The following is an 18834-nucleotide window of genomic DNA, read 5'->3' as shown; positions in this document are numbered from 1 at the left end:
CGATCCCTACTCTACCTCTCCCCCAACTGTCTCCACATGGCCTTTTAAGGTTGGTTTGTAAGATTCGGGAACTAAACAGAGTCCACATGTTACATGTGCTTAGGTACATTTACTTAATCTAGAATAGCCTCCCCTCCTTTTTATGCAGACTATTGACATGTTGATGGAACTAGGTTGTTTTGCAGAATATCTCACATTCTGGATTTTTTTTTAAAAAATATATTTTATTGATTTTTTACAGAGAGGAAGGGAGAGGGATAGAGAGTTAGAAACATCGATGAGAGAGAAACATCCATCAGCTGCCTCCTGCACACCCCCCACTGGGGATGTGCCCGCAACCAAGGTACATGCCCTTGACCGGAATCGAACCCGGGACCCCTCAGTCCGCAGGCCGACGCTCTATCCACTGAGCCAAACCGGTTTCGGCAAACACATTCTGGATTTTTCTGTTTGCTTCCCCATGGTGATGTTAACTTATTTCCCATATATTTACTTTAAAATTAAATTAGGTTCAGAGTAATTGAAGGGTGGGGCAGTAAAGCTTCAAAGTTCTTCCCATTCATTGCATCAGAAGGAACACAGCGTCCAAGTGCCCCCTTCTACGGATACGAATAGGGGTCAGTGGGTGTGGGTGGCGACACTCTCCTTCTATTTTAAAGTTCCCCACAAACCTCTGATCTAATGGTTTCATCACTTATGGGATGAATCAATTATTTCATTAGGGGCTTATAAATTTAAAAAAATTAAGGGAGAGAGAATATTAATACATATTCATGGCAAATTGCTGTCACAAATCTTTCTCCACTGTATTCCCCAACCAGCCTGTGAGGTAGACGGAGCCAGCCAGAACCTGGAACAGTGGGGTGACTACGCAGGCTCCCTCGTGTGCTTAGGTGCCTGGGTCAGACCCCAGCTCTGCCACTTCCTAGTGGAATGGGATCTGGCTTGATGTGTCTGCCTCAATTTTCTCATCTTTCCAGTGGGGATACAAACGGTAGCACGGCCTAGGGCTGTGGTGAGGATGAAATGACGTACTACTTGTGTAGTTCTTAGGACAGAGCAGGATCACAGTAAACGCTCTCTCCACCCTACAAGGGAGAGGCCAATTGTTAAATAAGTGTCCTCAGGTCCCTCTGCTAATGAGACAGGCCGAGCTGGAGCAGAAACCTCGTGCCCCTGCATTACGTGAAGTCAATGGAATGTTTTCCCACATTTGGAAAATAATTGCAAATAATTAGGAAAAAAACACCTTTTGGCCATAATGACTTCTGGATGGCTTAATATAACCCCTAAGCCAAGGCCCCACACAACGTGGGCCCTGAGCACCCCTCCACTCTCATCTCCTTACTGCCTCTCCTGCAGGGATACTGCCCTTCGGCGATTACTCAAATATCTCATGGTTTTTCACTTGCTGTTCCTTCCACCACAATTCCTCTTCCCCAGCTCTTTTCCTGACTCCCTCCCTCACTCCATTTAGGTGTTTTCTCAAAGGTCACCTCCTCAGGAATGACTTCCCTAAGCATATTATCAAACCCATTCCCCCATCTCTCCAACCTCCACCCCACTCCCTGCTTTCCATTCCCTGACCCTGCTGTATTTGTCTTTACAAGTCTGATCGCTATCTTAAGTTATGCTGCATATTTATTCGATCACTATCTGGGGTGGGGGTGGGGCCTTGCATCCTTGGCATCTAGGGCGGAAATTGTAAATGGCACTAAACATCAGCCAATAAGTAGTAGTTAAATGAATGCTGAATAAGGACCCCACAGCCTCTTAGCCTCTACACAGAATCTCACATGCACCATTCATCAACAGCACTTGAAATATTTAACATTTTGTAACATGTGTGACCCTCTGCATCCCCCTCTGCCCCACATTTAATAGTAAACTGTATTATAATGGTGTTTGTACACACAAGGGGGAGGAGTTTCCAAGTTCTAAGTGAAGGCTAAACTCAACAGCTTGAAGCATGGACCCCCCTTCTGAGATCTGCCCTTGGCCAGGTTTAAAATCCCACCAGAACCTGCTGGGTAAACTAAACAATCCCCGAAAGGGTGCATCTTGGGGCTGAAACAAGTTTGGGGCTCTGAGTTATGTGGGCTCATCTGATGACGCTTCAGCTGACAGCAGCACTGAAGAACCCTGGGAGTCTGTCATTTCTGATATTCACAAGGACTGAAGTCAAATATTCATTCCATAAACACTATGGAGCACCCACTATGTGACAGGCACTGATCTAATTCCTGGTTATCCAGGAGGGGGCCAGACAGACGGCACCACTGACGCCCAGAACCAACACCCTGGTAGATTTCACTGCGGATCATGGAATTTACTCTCGCTGGTAAAATCCAGCTAGCAGTTCCTGTTACCTGAACACAGACAAGACCGAGGGGCCTCTGAGCCAATCTTCACATTGAGAAAGGGCTCCTTGTGTGCCAGCACTACGTTAGGTGTTTACATATACTGGCTTATTTAATTCTCAAAATAACCCATACGATAAACAGTATTGTCTCCCCCTTTCACAGAAGAGGAAACTGAGCACCAGGAAGATGAAACAACCTGCGCGAGGACACAGAGCTACGCACGTGGCTGGTGCGACACGTCTTTCAGAGCAGAGGTTCTCAGGGGGCGGGGGGGGGGGCGGTGATTTTGTCCTCCAGGGGTTGCCTGGCAATATCTGGAGACGTTCTTGGTGGTCGCAATCGGGGGAGGGTGCTACTGGGATCTCGTGGGTGGAGGTCAGGTCAGGCATGCTGCTAAACATCCTGTACTGCATAGCACGGTCCCCACGACAAAGAAGCATCTGGCCCCAAATGTCCTAAGTGCCAAGGTTGAGAAACCTGTTTCTGAGCAATGTTTGTTCCTTGCCACCTTGGGGTGTATGCACAGCTGTTCCCTTCGCCCCGGATGCTCACCCTGCCTCTCTCATCTTTAGGTTTCTGCAAAAATGTTGCAATGTCACTGCTTCCAGGAAGCCTTCCCTGACCTCTACTGGTACCACCACCTCCCTTACTGGATTAGCTGTCACTGCACCCCGAGCTCTGCATTCATGGCGTTCGGTACCACTGCAATGAATAATTAGATGAGTATTTAGTTGTGTCATGCTCACCTCTCCCATTAGGCGCTATACGGTAGCCATGAGCCACCTGTGGTTTTTGAATATTTGAAACATGGCTAGTCCAAACTAAGATGTATCCCAAAACCCCCTGGATGCCAAAGACTTAGTACAAAAAAAACAAAGTAAAATCATATATTAGTAACCACAGAAATGTTGACTATATGTTGAAATGATAATGTTTTTGACAATTTAGGTAAAATAAAATATATTAACATTAATTTCTCTCTCTCTCACCTCCCCCCCCCTCTCTCTCTCTCTCTCACACACACACACACACACACACACACACACATTTAATCCTCACTTGAGACTATGCTATTATTGATTTGAGAGAGAGAGAGAGAAACATTGATGTAAGAGGGAAACATTGATCTGTTGCCTCCATATGCACCTGGACTGGGGATTGAACCTGCAACCACTTTGGTGTATGGGACTATGCTCCAACCAACTGAACCACCTGGCCAGACTCTCTATATTTTTTAACGTGTCTACTAGAAAATTTAAAATTACATATGTGGCTCACATTTCTGACTCCCATTACATTTCTATTGGACACTGCTGCTTGAGACCTTAATATGGTCCACAAGGATAGGGAGCCTAACAAGACTGTTCCCACTCAATAGCCAAGATGTGGAAGCAGCCCAGGTGCCCATCAGTAGGTGAGTGGATGAGAAGCTGTGGTACATCTACACAATGGAATACCACTCAGCCATAAAAAAGAAGGAAATCTTACCTTCGGCGACAGCCTGGATGGACCTGGAGAGTATTATGTTAAGGGAAATAAGCCAGTCAGAGAAAGACAAGTATTGTAGAATTTCACTTATATGTGGAATCTAATGAACAAAATAAACAAACAAAACAGAAACTGACTTATAGATACAAAGAACAGACTGATAGCTATCAGAAGGAAGGGGGTTGGGGTGAAAAGGTGAAGGGATTAAGCAAAAACAACAACAACAACAAAACAACCCTCATAGACACAGACAACAGTATGGTGATTACCAGAGGGAAAAGGAGGGTGGGGGAGGTAGAAGAACACAAACGGGACATACTAGTAAACGGTGAAAGACGGAGACTTGACTTTGAGGGGTGAACACCCAATACAATATATAGATGATGTATTGTAGAATTGTATACTTGAAACCTATATACTTTTATTAACCAATGTCACCCCAATACATTTAATAAAAATAGATAAATGAATGAATAAATCAATGAATGAAAAGGGAGTGGTTGAATAAAAAAAAAAAAAAAGACTGTTCCCACTCTATCCCTAGACCTAACAACAGTGCCTGGCACAGAGTATATGCTGACTAAATATTTTGAATGAATGAATGAATGAATGAATGAATGAAGTGTAAGAGATATACTAGTAAGAGCTTGCTTTGTTGGTATCCTGGTTGTCAGGAACAGTTTGCTTGTATATTGCATTTTAAAGCTCTCCAAACATTCATCAAGGGCTACACTTCACCTGCCTAGTCCGGGTCAACATAGACACCAGCTCTCTCTTCGGACACAATCCACTGGTTCCCTTGCTTCCTTTGCTGAGTCCACACCCCAGAAGAGAAGATGAGGCTTGAGAGAAACGTCCTAGAGCAGTGGTCGGCAAACTCATTAGTCAACAGAGTCAAATATCAACAGTATGACGATTGAAATTTCTTTTGAGAGCCAAATTTTTTAAACTTAAACTTCTTCTAACGCCACTTCTTCAAAATAGACTCGCCCAGGCCGTGGTATTTTGTGGAAGAGCCACACTCAAGGGGCCAAAGAGCCGCATGTGGCTCGTGAGCCGCAGTTTGCCGACCACTGTCCTAGAGAAACAGCCAGAGTCTCCCACAAAAGTCAACAGACAGTGGCTTGGGAAGTCTGTCAACCTTGACTGAACACACACATTCTAGAAAGGGCCACTCGTACTTGCAGGGAACGGCATGGCAGACGGAAGCCAAGGAGGGCAAGGCTGTGCCAACCTGGGGGAGTCAAGAGGCCAAGAAGTGTCTGGAAGGCTGAGCAAGCCTGGGCCCGAACCAACCAGGTGGGGTCACCTGTCTCCGTCCTAAGCCAAGGAAAACAGTTCTCTGAGACACGACGAGAAGCAGGTACACGAGGTCAGACTCAGGAGCTGTGCAGCGCCGGGGGCCCAGGCTGGCACGGGAGTGGCCCTGGGGGGCTGTGACTCTGCATCACTCTTGGAGGCTGCCCCCTTCGAGGACCAGGGTTCTGGGGCCCCACTGGCCCCAAAGCTCTAATTTGGGCCCACTGCTGGGTGGGGAGAGGGATTAAGGATTTGTAGGGCCAGAAGAGAAACCAAACTTGGTGTCTTGGCCCGTTTTAAATGGGGCTTTAGTTGCTCAGGAGTGATTTGGCTGTGAGCCTGCACCCCAGTCCTGGTGCTCGAATTACTGTTTGACCCTGAACAAGATCAACATGTCACACTTAGAAAGGGTTCACAACTGAGGCCCGGCTCAGTGCCAGGTGCTTGACACACAGTGCCTAACAGTGAGAGTTAGTACTCATACCGCAGTTCAGCAACCCAGAGGGCAAGTGGCAGAGGCGGGATTCGAGCCCAGGCAGCTCCAGTTCTGTTCACCCGTTCCATGAGTGTGAACCCCATCTCTGCTACTTACTTGCTACATCAAGTTGGGAAACTGTAGTACACCACTAACTATGATTTAACCAACATTTACCACGCTCCGGTCACTCACTGCTCTAAGTGTATTATTACTCATTGAATGTATTACTCATTGAATCTTCAGGACAACCCTTGGCTATTATTGCCCCATAAATTCAAACTTAGGCAAAACGGCTTCCAGGTAACCACTACAGAGGCTGGAGAACACAGGCTCCAGAGCCACACTGCCTAGCTGGAGTCCCAGATAGCAACTTGATGGTACCCTCCTTGGACCTCATTTCTTTATCTCTAAAATGGGAATAATAACAGTACGTACCAATGGAGTTGTTGTGAAGGTATCCTATATAATAAAAGAGTAGTGTGAAAATTGTCCCCTCGACTGGGAGTTCGCCTGGGAGTTCACCCAGGGGGCGGGGCCGGCCAGCCGGGGGGAAGGGAGGGAGTACCCGGCTGGTAGCCAGCAGCCGCTAGGGACCCTACAGTGCATGTATTTTATGCTCTGGGCCTCTAGTTAAATGAATAAATACTTGAAAGTGTTTAGCAGAGTGGTTGGCAAAGAGAAAGTGTTCAAAGAAGAGCCCAATATCCATCATGCCTGCATACCTGGGCCACAGGAGAGCTGACAAGTCAGACTCCCCAGGGAGGGGCGGGAGGCAGAACCCAAACTCAACCTCCAACCCTCCAGCCCCTGCACTCCCCGGGCACTTCGTGTGGACACCTGCATCCCTTCAACAGCTACCTGCGGGCCCTCTACACCCGACACCACTCAGGTCTCCTCCTCAATCCCCGCTGACCAACTCCAGCAGCCCGTGTGGTGCTTCCCAGCCTTCACACTCCCAGAGTGAGATTTTAAAACATAAACCTGACCTTGTCATGCCCCCATTAAAACCTCTTTAATGACTCCCCATCACTCTTGGGCTCAATTCCAAACTTTCACAGGGGTGAAAAACAGTGGCTTTCAAAATCTTTGAGACTCACAGTAGAAACACATTTTACAATGCAGTGCAGTGTACACCTTTATAAAACTTGAAATAAAACTTTCAAGAAACCACACTGAACTCATATACAACACCCATGAGCACTTTCTATTCTATTCTTTTTTTTTACGATTCTCCAGTGCTGGCTGTGGCCCACCAAATTCATGTCATGACCCACGGATACACTAAGACCTGCAGTCCGAACAACACCGGCTTAAGAGCTCTCGGGCGCAGGTCCTGGCAGCCCTTTGGCCTCATTTCTCCTTACCCACTCCTGGCAGCCCAAGTTCTGGTCATGCTGAAGCCCCAGCATCATGTTCCCTCTTGCCACTGGGCCTTTGCACATGCTGTTCCCCCTGCCTAAAGCATTCTCCCTACTTGTCCATATGGCTTAGCCCAGTGGTCGGCAAACTTATTAGTCAACAGAGCCAAATATCAACAGCACAACGATTGAAATTTCTTTTGAGAGCCAAATTTTTAAAACTTAAACTTCTTCTAACACCACTTCTTCAAAATAGACTCGCCCAGGCCGTGGTATTTTGTGGAAGAGCCACACTCAAGGGGCCAAAGAGCCGCATGTGGCTAGCGAGCCGCAGTTTGCCGGCCACGGGCTTAGCCAAAGGCTACCTCCAGTCCTCACTTCGGATCAATTGAATTAAATATTTCTGGGGGTGAGGCCTGAACATCAGCATTTTTAAAACTCCCCAGTGAGTATCCAGAGCCCCTTAGATCCAAGAAGTCACCCTGTTTCATTTCTTCCACAGCACGTAAGACAATCTAAAGTAGCTTATGTGTTTGTTGATTTGTTTGCTTGTGTTGGATTTCTTGATATCCCTATCCCTTCCCCTAGGGCTGAGGAAGGTGCCTGCGCATGTGATACTGGATTGGTCTTAAGCCAAACCTCCGAGAAACGTGATGGAGATGAAAAGTCGGCTTTTTGGCGGCATCTTCGCAGCACCTCCTAGGATGCTGGCTTTCTTTCCAGTAGCTGCTGAAATGCTCACTTGTTTAAACCTACAAAACACACCCCAAATCCAGCATGGCTCAGGTGGCAGAATGGTGATTAGGGAAGGCCCCAGAGCAGGGCTGGCAAATGTTTTCTGCAAAAGGCCATACAATATTTCTGTAAATATTTTAGGCTTTGTGGGTCACACCATCTCTTTGCAACTGCTCAGCTCTGCCATTGGAGAGCTAAAGCAGCTCCATGTAAATGAATGAGGACTGTCTTGTCTCAATAAAATTTTATTTACAAAAACAAGCAGTGGGCCAGATTTGGTCCTTAAGACATAGCTTGCCCATCCCTGCGCTAGAATGTAGGGCTTAAGGGCTGGATTAATGAAGCTCAGCGATGTAACCTTAGGCAAGTCATTTAACCATCCATTAAGCTAGAAGGTATCTCGTTCACAGGGTGTTTGGGGAGAGGATTAAATAAATTAATGCACGTGAAGCACTCCAGATAGTACCTGACATTCAGTAAACACATCAATACGTCTTAGCTGCCTTATTATCACTGTCTGAAAGCAGAGAGTCCTGAGATCGATCCTCGCTACACCTCTTACCAGGGTGTCCCTTGGGCAAAGTGTCTCTCTCAGCCTCCATCCCCTCAGCTGTAAAATGGGATAATAATAGTAGCTGCCCTCAGGGTTGCTATGGGATGAAATGAGCAAATATATGCCAAGTTCAAAGTAAGTGCTCCACAGCCGAAGTCAATAGTACTGCATTATTCCCCAGAATGATACTGACAGAAAAAAACAGAAGAAATCAAAACAAAACTTGGGTGAGTTGCAGCCCCTGCTGTGGGCTCAGGCTCCGGACCTGGCCTGAATCTGGTAGGTGTGGCTGGAGGGGCCCTTTTTTCTTTTCTTGCAACTCTTTCCACACAACCCCTATTGAGATTTCAGAAGGCAAAGAAAACACTGGGCCGGCAGTTTCCAACACTCCCCTGCACCACCCGCTGCGTCCGGAGTTCCTGCGGACTTCAGTGGGACTGGATGCCTGGAGATTTTCAGAGAGAAAAGATGCCCTAGATCAGTGGTTCTCAACCTTTCTAATGCCGCGACCCTTTAATACAGTTCCTCATGTTGTGGTGACCCTCAACAATAAAATTACTTTCGTTGCTACTTCATAACTGTAATTTTGCTACTGTTATGAATCGTAATGTGAATATCTGTGTTTTCCGATGGTCTTAGGCGACCCTGCTAGCGGTTCTCAACCTGTGGGTTGCGATCCACAGGTTGAGAACTGCTGCTGTAGAGCCTGACCATCAGAAAACACAGATATTCACATTATGATTCATAACAGTAGCAAAATTACAGTTATGAAGTAGCAACGAAAGTAATTTTATGGTTGGGGGTCACCACAACATGAGGAACTGTATTAAAGGGTCGTGGCATTAGAAAGGTTCAGAACCACTGCCCTAGATGGTGGTTGGGTTCAGAGACAGTAAATGGACAATGGGGGAGGGAAAGGTAAGAGAGAACTCTCTGACACTTTCATATGCTGAAGTGGGGACAGTGAAAAGAAAGTGGGTGTGCATGCTTGTGTGTGTTGGGGCAGAGGGAGGGTCCAAGTATCAGTGATGCTGGAGGAAGGAGAGGACAATGAGGGGTGAGGGGATGCCATGAAGCCCCACAGAGGGGCAGTGCCTCACTATGATCAGCTAAAACAGTAATGGGAGCGAGTCTGACCCCAGGGGACACTGGGCAGTGTCTGGACATTTTTGGTTGTCGCAACTGGGGGCATCTACCTGCCGATTGGACTTGCCTCTGAAGCACTAAAGGCAAAGCTACACAATAAAAGGAGCCTGGGTCCCTGGACCACATGCAGAACACCAGTCTACCAGGAACACAGTTACTGGTCTTACATTGTGAGAACTCAGTTGTGACTGTGGTAAGCTCTGAGACTACAGGTTTTATTGTTATAGCAGCTAGCGTTACCATAATCAATACAGATAGTCTATCCACACAATGGAACTTTATGCAGCTGTTGAAAACCATAGTAAGAGTATCCCAGTTGTCTTGGAAGTAATTCCATGAATATCATTGAGGGAAAATATAAGATGCTAAGCATGTGTAATACATTCTTTTAAAATATATCACGTGCTTAGCATCTTATATTTTGTGCCCACATCTAAGTGCTCACATCCAACCACTGAAGGAGGTCCTGCTGAAGAAGAAACCGGGGATCGTCCACTTTTTACTCTCTATACTTCAGGGTCATCTTAATGTCTTCTGATGAGCATGCTACTTATTTTTGTAATTAAAAAGAAAGCCAGTAGAGGAAAAAACAGTCACAAGAAACTTGAACCCTAAGGAATGTAAATGTTGCTGGCAAACTAGTTTGTTGAGAGTGATTCTTAAACCTCTTCAGATTCTCTAATTGCCAAGCTGGGGCCTGGCTGGCACATAGTAGGTGCTCATTAAACGTACGATGACTGCATGAACAAGTGTTGAAGAAAATGAATAACACAGTAAAATAATGAGAAAAAAAAGACAGAAAAGAAAAGGAAAAACGTAGCTCTCTTTGCTCACCAGCAAGTGCCAAGACATCAACCCAGGCTGAGAAAATGGCCACAGGATGTGCTGATATTCCAGTCTGACCTTTAGAATAACCAAAGTTACTGTTGGAAGTTACTGCTTCTTCCTTACCCCCAAATCAAAGAAAACAACAAACAAAAACACTGAGAATAAGTCCTCTGCCAAAAAATGTTCGGCTGGCAGACCACCAGCCCAGCCTCCCCTGGGCCTCGTGCACACCTCGTAACAACTGCGCACCATCAGAGCCCACGGCCCTCTGGGTCCAGTTCAGGACTGATGTGAACTCACACAGTTCAAGGTCGAGAATGAGATCATGAGGAGGACGAGGTGGCACTGGGTGTTTCCTGGTGTTTGGGGAACGACACCAGGAAACACAAGTTTCTTCATTCGCTCACCAGCTCAGAGGAAGGAGCATCTGTTTATGTTATTGCTGTTTTAACACAGGTCGCTCATCAGCATGGTATTTCTGGAGAGAGGCAGCACAAAAATCACATTAATGTAATCCCTCAAAGGGAGCTAGCTGCCCAGAGCCTGTCTGCTACGCAAGTCTTTTGTCCATAAACCACAAGTTGAAATGAGATGGAATTTAGAGAAAAACACAGCTGTGTGGGTTTCAGGATTGCTCCTTTACTGTAAGCTCCTGAATTTACTGATTTTATTTATCTTAATTGTTCTCCTTCCTCCGTCCCTTCTCCCCCCAACCCCCCCCCTCCCGTCCACAAATATTTATTGACCTTTTACCACGTGCCAAGCATTGTTCTAGGTTTGGGGGATGGAACAATAAACCAAACTCCCAGCCCTACTGGAGTTGACATTCTGGTGGGGGAGGCAGACGATACATTGGGGGACACATACATATTCTAGACAGGATGACCAGGGAAGGCCTCTTGGAAGAGGTGACATTTGAGCAGACACTTGACGTGGATTAACAAGTGATACAACAAGGAGATAAGGGTGAACCACCAGGCAGAACAGCATGTACAAAGGCCCTGAGGCAGAAATGAGCCAGGCATGTTTAAAGAACAGAAAGCATAACAGAGCAGTTGGAATGTGATGGTGAATGGAAAAAGGGATAGGAGAGCACAGGGAAGAAGTAGCCAGGGGCCAGACTGCACAGGGCCTTGTAGGCCTTGGCAAGGTTAAGAATATTGGGAATTCCCTGAGAGGTTCTGAACAAGAGTGGCATGATCATTCTCAATGAGAGGTTCTTGGTTTATTCATAAAATCCATGCCTATTAAAGGAAATTTGTAAATCATAGGAGAGAAAAAGGAAGAAAAAATGCCACCCATGATCTTAACAGCTACACCAGTGGTTCTCAACCAGAATGATTTTACCCCCCAAAGGGAAACTTGGCAATGTCTGAAGACGTTTTTGGTTATTATAATGGGAGGAGGAGCTGGGTGCATCCAGTGGACAGATGCCAGGGATGCTGCTAAACATCCTATGATGGACAGGACAGCCCCACAACAAAGGATCAATGTCAGTATTGCCGAGATTGAGAAGCCCCACTCCAGACCAATGTCTGAAACATTTCTTCTACCCCTAACCTCACTAGTTCCTTTATACATTTCTTTTTATGGTAGATAAGCTCCTACTGAATTTTCTATGTTGATGTGCCCTTTCCACAGAACATGAAAACAATTATTCCCCAAGATTTTTACCAATACCCATGATGGCATCATATTCCTTAGGGTTAGGTATCATAACTCATTAACATGTTGTGGTGGTTATGGGCACAGCTTCTGGGCCCCTCCTACCAGCTGAGCTAACTCGAGGAGTTACTGAGGCCTGGAACCTCAGTTTCCACATGTGTAACATGGGATTGAGAGTAAACCTGCCTCAGAGGGTCATCATACAGATGAAATGAATTAGTGTATGCAAAGCATCAAAAGTGGCACATTATTAAGTACCGGAAAAATATTGGCTATTATGATTACTCAACTATCTCTCCTTTACTTTTTCTAAGTTTTAATATTAGAAATAATGCTGTTAAAATATTTTTTTAAAATAGAGTTCCAAGACTTCAAACATTGGGTCTCTTAGAGTGGAATGATATTTGAAAATTGAATTATATGACTTGTGCAAAACTAAAACATAATGAAATGGAAATATTGATGAAGTCCCATTTTCCATGCATTTAGACACAGAATGACTTACTTTCATTCCCCTGGGGAAAGCTCTTAAGTTTTGCATCTTAAAATAACTGGGACTGCAACCTCTTCCATTGAAGTCTCAGGATGGCCTCCTTCCATGCTGACCTGGTGTGAGGTTCTTTAGAGGAAGTGATTTTTAAAAATATATGTATATTTTTATTGATTTCAGAGAAGGAAGGGAGAGAAAGGGAGAGAAAGAGAGAGAGAGAGAGAAAGAGAGAGAGAGAGAGACAGAGAGAGAGAGAGAGAGAGAGAGAGAGAGAGAGAGGATAAGAAAGAATCATTGATCAGCAGCCTCCTGCAAACCCTGCACTGGGGATCGAGCTTGTAACCTGGGCATATGCCCTTGATTGGAATTGAACCCAGGACCCTTAGATCCACAGGCCAATGCTCTATTCACTGAGCCAAACCAGCTAGGGCTAGAGGGAGTGATCTTACAGGAATTGGGGGCTGGATGGCAGGACTCAATCCCACCCCTGGCCTCCTTGCCCTTCGGAAGAAGAGCTCCAGGTGGCGGCTCAGGGTGAGGGGCAGCCTGTGGTGGAGTCGGGGCCTCACTTCTCCTTTGCACACAGCCTCTCCATGTCCCACCATTACTTTTAAACAAGGATGCACTGAGAGCTATTTCAACTATTGAGCACTTACCCTGTGCAGGCACTCTGTTGTGTTGCCTGCAGAGTGGAGAAAAACATGGGTTCTGGAACTGCCCTGCTGGGTACACACACCGACTCCAGCATTCATCATGCACAAGCCACTAGGCTTCTCTGTGCCATGCTTTCCTCATGTGTCGTAAGCACATTACACTCGGGTGGTTGTGAGGATTCAGTAGGTTAATACATGCAAACCCTTTAGGACCATGCTTGACTTTTGGTGAGCCATCAGTAAATGGAAAGTATTACTATGACCTCATTTGAACTTCCTGGCGACTCCATGAGGTGGGTGCTATTCTTAGCTCCCATTACGCAGATGCAGGACTGAAGCAAACAGAGGTTGAGACCCTTGCCCAAAGCCACACGGTGAGCGGTACAGTCAGAGGTTGCTACCAAAGCAATTTGCTTCCACTCTTAACCTCTGTCTCTACACAGACAAATGCAGAAAGGCCTTAAAATGGATATCAATGTTAACACCTAAACAAAAGTATAAAGCATTTAAGCCAATCTCAAGCAGTCCATTCATTTAATAGTTACTAAGCACCTACTGTATACCTGAGAGAATGTGGGGATGGAGCTACCCACACCATCTAGCTCCTAGTTCAGTCTGAAGATGGAGCCAAAAAAGTGGAGAACAAAGAAAGCAACTGGAATCTTTTTTTCCCTTGATCCGCACCTGAGGATATGTGTTTAATTACTTTAGATAGGTAAGAAGAGAGGGAGAGAGAGAGAAAGGGAGAAAGAGAAACATCCACATGAGGGAGACACATCCATCGATTGCCTCCTGTATGTGTCCCGACTGACAGGGCATTGAACCCACAAAGATGATGTTCCAACCAAATGAGCCACCCACCGGGCAGCAACGGGAATCTTGATTGCATCATCGGAGCCCTGATCCAGCCACACCTGAATGCAGCCCCAACCCTCGAGCTCATACATTCTATTTACTGGCTAACCCAGTTTGCATTGGGTTTTCTGTCACTTGTAACTGGAAGTCTTGACTATGAGAGCAGGTTTGCCCAACTTATTCTCATATGTAGTAGCAGGACAGCTTTTAAAGTACTAAACCCTCCCTAACTCCCCAATTTCACCATTAACTTCACATTTTTTCCATAGAAGAAGCTGGGTTGTCTATGTTTTATAATACATTTCTGAGTTGACCCCTTAGCTCTTAAAAATAGGGTTTTAAGTGCCAACAGAAATTTAACCTTGTGTTTGGAGCATGGGAGACCCTGCTCCACTCCATATTGGTGGCATGTCTCAGGAGGCAGCATGGATGGCCTAGTGGTTAAAATTTACACTTGACCTGCTTGAATCCCAACTCTATCAATAATGACCTACATGATCTTAGGCACATGACTCTGAGCTATAGTTTCCTCATCTGCACAGTTGGAATAATGTTAGCTCCTACCTCCTGCACCTTTTGAGAAAATGAAATAAGATACTGTATATAAATCACCTGACATAATAAATAGTAAATGTATACAATAAAACAGATATATGATGAGCCGCACTTCCTGAAGTATAGATTTCAACACTACATTTATGGAGCGATCATCTCAAACATTTCCTGTGAAGGGCTGAATAGTAAATATTGAGGGAGAACAGTCTCTGTTGCAACTATTCTACTTCATCAATGTAGAGGGAAAACAACTTCAGACCTTACAGAAGTGAGTGGATGCGGCTGTGTTCCAAAAAAACCTTTATTGATAAACTAGAGGCCCGATGAATGAAATTCGTACAAGAGTAGGCCTTCCTTCCCCTGGCTGCTGGCACCAGCTTCCCTCTGGCACCCCGGACCCTGGTTTCTCTTGCAGCCCCGGTTTCATCTGGAAGGTCGTCCAGAAGGACATCCGGAAGGACGACTGGTCTAATTAGTATATTATGCTTTTATTATTATAGATTAGGCAGCTGGCCAGACTTGATCCATGGGCCAAAATTCGGTGACTCCTGCTCTAGGGGATCAAATAAAGAAATAGAAACAGGCTGAAACCATAGGATGTGTTAGATTCACACAGGAAGTAAAGATAATTCCTATTAGAACAAAGCCCCCATCACCTACATTAGGGGTCAGCAAACTATGGCCCATGGGCCAAATTCCAGCAGCCATCTCTTTTCATCAGTAAAGTTTTATTCATGTCTGCGTTGTCTATGGCTGCTTTCATGCAATGACAGTGAAGTTGAGTAGCTGCAACAGAGACCATCGCATAAAGCCTACAATATTTACTATCTGGCTCTTGACAAAAAACGTTTGCTGATTCCTGGCGACATGGCCTTCTGCATACCCAGGCTCATGATCAAACAATGGTGTTTAGGGGCTCAGGGTGGACCCAGGGCCATATCCTGAAAAATCCTTAGAACAAAGGGAGAACCAAGCAGGATGATATTTTTAATAAAGTAAATAGGGCAGAAACTAAAAACAAATCAAAGTAATGCCTGGCCCTGCACCCTGGAGTGATTTTGACCGCAGTGACGCTCAAGAAATGAGTTCACATCTAAGACGTGTGCCATAAATGTTAAAATAACAAGAACAATAAATAGTAATAAAACACAAAGCCACGCACCCGTCTCCACAGGCAAGACCTCCCAGGGTTTGGAGCTTAGAAGTAAGAAGGGAGCAGCCCTCGCCACTGATGGCCCGTCTTGGCAGAGCGTTTGACGGTCCTACAGGGACCCAATGGGCGAGGTCCGGAGGAGGAAAAAGTTCAAATACAAGCAGGTCTGGAGAAAGACGACCTCGGTCATGAAAACTCGAAATCCTACTGGGAAACAGAACCCAGATCCTGAGGTCAACACTTATTCTTGAGACCCTTGGTGCTCAGGGCGTGGCCTGCGATTTGAGTCAGCTCTCAGAACACTGGCTTGTCCCGCTGCCAGCCAGAGTGGGACAGCTCAGTGCCTTCCACACTGTGAGGCCTCACCAGGGCCACTGTTACCAGCTGATGGCTTGATCGGAATGTCCCAGCCCTCCATCCTCTGCAGGGAAGAATGCAGAAGGCCAGAAAAGCGAAACCAAAACACACCATCAGATCAAGAGCTTCCTACAAAAGCTGACTAGGCAGATAGGAGCAATTATTCACTTCTTTCTGCAAAACGCTCAGCTGGCCCCAGAGGTGAAAGACAGAACCCATCCCAAATACGCTTATGACCAGAGTGGAGTCATGAAAAGTCTACCCAACCCGAGCTTCCCAAGTTGCCCTGAGCACTGGAGAACGTGGATGATGGTAACAGTACTTGCGATGGTCTGCACTCCTGCAGGCTCCCAGGGCTCAGGAAACACCCTGCAGAGCATCTTGGGGAACTCGGTAGAAGGCAGGCAGAATAATTCCTTTTACAGAACAGAAGCACTGAGGTGTGGGAGAGGTTGTTGAACTCTCTGAGATGTCTTGAAGTTGGTTAAGAACAGGGAGCTTGAGCTTTCTAAAAACCCATCAGACAGTCCCGGAGAGTACGGCCCAGCCGCCCCAGCTCAACGTGGTCAATTTTCACATAGCACTTAGGGAATGGCAGGTACTGTTCTAGGGATATTCCGTAGACGATATCATTTAATCCACAATACCCCTAGGATGCAGACTCTGTGATTATCCCCATTTTACAGATGAGAAAACTAAGGCCCATAGAGGCTAAGGCCGCTGGCTAATGGGGGTGGGGGCGCACTTCCTACTGCTAACTGCAGGGGGCATGTTCTTTTTTAAGAGCCAAATGAATTGGCAGGAGACATTTGGCGCTGGATCACTCTTCCGCGTGGAGGCAGTCCTGGGTACTGCAGACATTTAGCAGCATCCCTGGCCTCTACCCATGAACAGATGCCTGCGGCATCCTCGCCCCAGTTGTGACAAATGAAAGTGCCTGCAGACACTGTGAAGTGTCCCCTGGTGGGTTGGGAACCACTGCTCTGCATGGGTTGCCCACGGAATGCTCCCTGTGAGGCACATCTGTTGGTGTCCTCACTTCATAGATGGGAACCTGGCTTGGGGAGGGTGAGTTGCCTGCCCTTGCCCAAAGTCACACAGCTCATGTCAGAGAAGGGACCAGAGTCCAGTGAGCCTTGCTCCAGAGTCTGGGTGCAGAATTCCTCTCACGCCCAACCACGTGGATAATTACATCTTCAAGGCTGGTTGTTGGAGGCCCTCGAGATGTTCCATTTTGCAGCTGGATAAACCCAACTCTCGACTACATGAAAATATCCCCAAGTGTCAGTGGGCCCTTTGCCCCAATCCCCATCTTTTCTCTCAAAGGGTATTTCCGTTATAAAAAGGCGCCTTTCCTCAGATTGTCTACTGCACCCTTCTTGGTGAGGAATGTTCTAGAAAGAATGTTAATAATAAGAGTGCTAATAACAGTCACTTCATGGTCGACAAGCACTTTCATAACATTAAGGGCCAATATCTATAGTGTACTAAGCTCCAAGAGCTTTTTAATATTTCACCTATTCCTTATGAATGAGGCTTGAGGCAGGCATCCTCAAACTGCGGCCCGCGGGCCACATGCGGCCCGCTGAGGACATTTATCCAGCCCGCCGGGTGCCGCTGCCTGTCCTGTTAGCAGCCGACTCGTCCCGGGCCCGCAGTGCGCATAGGAATTTGTTCATAGTTGTTTTTTTTAAACTATAGTCCGGCCCTCCAACCGTCTGAGGGACAGTGAATTGGCCCCCTGTTTAAAAAGTTTGAGGACCCCTGACTGGTAGAGGCTATGAGCATCTCCATGTTACAGACGAGGAGACCGAGGCACAGAGAGTGGAAGTAACTTGTTCCAGGTCACACAGCTGGTAGGTGGCAGAGCCAGCACTCTTAACCATGGTGCCGAACTGCCTCTCTTACTAATGCTCACGAAAGTGTTCTAGGCATTTATTTTCTTACCACAGCCCTGGCATATAGATACTAGCACCCTATTTTAGGTACTTAGAAACTGAGCCTCAAGAAGATTAAAGAGACCGCTTAGGCCACAGAGCTAAGGAGGGGCAGAGCCAGGATTTGAACCTAGGAATTTGGTTCTAGACCGTGTGTAACCTACATCATGTCACTAAGTCCTTCTAGGATCTCTGGGGTCTCCGTGGCCATTTTACAAAGACTTATGTTATGGGTGGGTGACTTGCTCTTAGTCAGGCAGCTCTTAGTTAGTGGAAGAGCCAGGATTTGAACCCAGGCCGAGGGGATTCCAAGGCACAGCCCCGCCCACTGCACCATACAGCTGCTAGCCTCTGTGCTGGTGCCTCTGACCAGACATCTCTGCCAAATACACCCTGGCAGCCAGCAGGCTCGGGGCTTTGGAAAGATGGGTGTCTTGCACATCTCCTACTACTCCTAGTTGTTTCCCTGTGTTCACCACAGGAACACTCAGAAATGATACTTCCAGGTGGTGAGACAGATGGCAAGTCAGGAGGCTGAGGAGCCGGCAGGCAAATCTTTCACCTCAGGGTCATGGCTTGCTCTGTAGGTCACACCACTGCCCTCCCACAGCTGCTGGGGCTTCACCCAGGAGGGGCCTGGGGGTGCTCAGGCCTGGTCAGTGGCAGACAGCTGGCCACAGCCCCCAATGCCACCAACTGCCTGGAGCTGCTGCCCCTCCCTCAGCTGCCCATCACCTTCCCCTCCCAGAGTCCTCTGCTTAGGCCTGGCCACCCTCACAGAACAAAGCATTTAATCCTCTGGGGGACAGAGGCCGACAGAGCTGGGCTTGAGCCCTGGCTTTGTGCCTTTTTAAAAATATCCTTATCATCATTCGAGTTTTGTGCCTATTACTGGGTGACCTCAATAATTGCTGTTCTTTT

General features: G+C 46.7%; 1 protein-coding gene across 1 annotated transcript in view; it reads right to left on the bottom strand.

The window, feature by feature from the left end:
- The window catches only part of EYA2 (EYA transcriptional coactivator and phosphatase 2), a 219510-nt gene that overhangs the window by 164187 nt on the left and 36489 nt on the right, over positions 1 to 18834 (bottom strand). The gene's annotated exons all lie outside the window — the stretch shown is intronic.

This window comes from Plecotus auritus (assembly GCF_963455305.1).
Source record: "Plecotus auritus genome assembly, chromosome: 8".
Taxonomy (NCBI): Eukaryota; Metazoa; Chordata; class Mammalia; order Chiroptera; family Vespertilionidae; genus Plecotus; species Plecotus auritus.
This window is presented reverse-complemented; position numbering and strand designations above follow the sequence as displayed.